We start from the raw sequence: 458 nt of genomic DNA on the forward strand, positions 1-458 counted from the left end.
TAGCGTGGAGCCTGAGCTTGTTGCTAGGGGAAGCTTGGAGGGGGCGCGGGTGGAAGGAAATGAGAAGCCGTGATCTGCGCCTGCGTGCAGAATAGAGGTTGGGAGGAGTAAGGGAAGACTGCCGCTGGGCGCGGAAAAGGCGGGAAAACGGACTGTCCTGGTTAGTAACTATCCAGCCTGGGCGTGGGCTCCCAAGTTCGAGGAATCTTTGCTAGGAAAACTCAGTCTGTCAAATCCCATCAGGAGACTGAGGCCCTCCACAACACCATGACCTGCACAAGGTCACATTGCATTTATGTCAATCCATTTCCAGGACCACACTCAAGAACTGCAGTAATCTATGCCTTAAACCTGTTCCCTAACCTAATGAGTCAACAAGGAAAAACCCCCCAAACCTCCCTAGCCTTCCTACCCTAAAATTCCCACCTCAATCCAACCCCCAATCAACACCCGGAAAA

The sequence above is a fragment of the Cervus elaphus genome, chromosome 10 (assembly GCF_910594005.1).
Source record: "Cervus elaphus chromosome 10, mCerEla1.1, whole genome shotgun sequence".
NCBI classification, from domain to species: domain Eukaryota; kingdom Metazoa; phylum Chordata; class Mammalia; order Artiodactyla; family Cervidae; genus Cervus; species Cervus elaphus.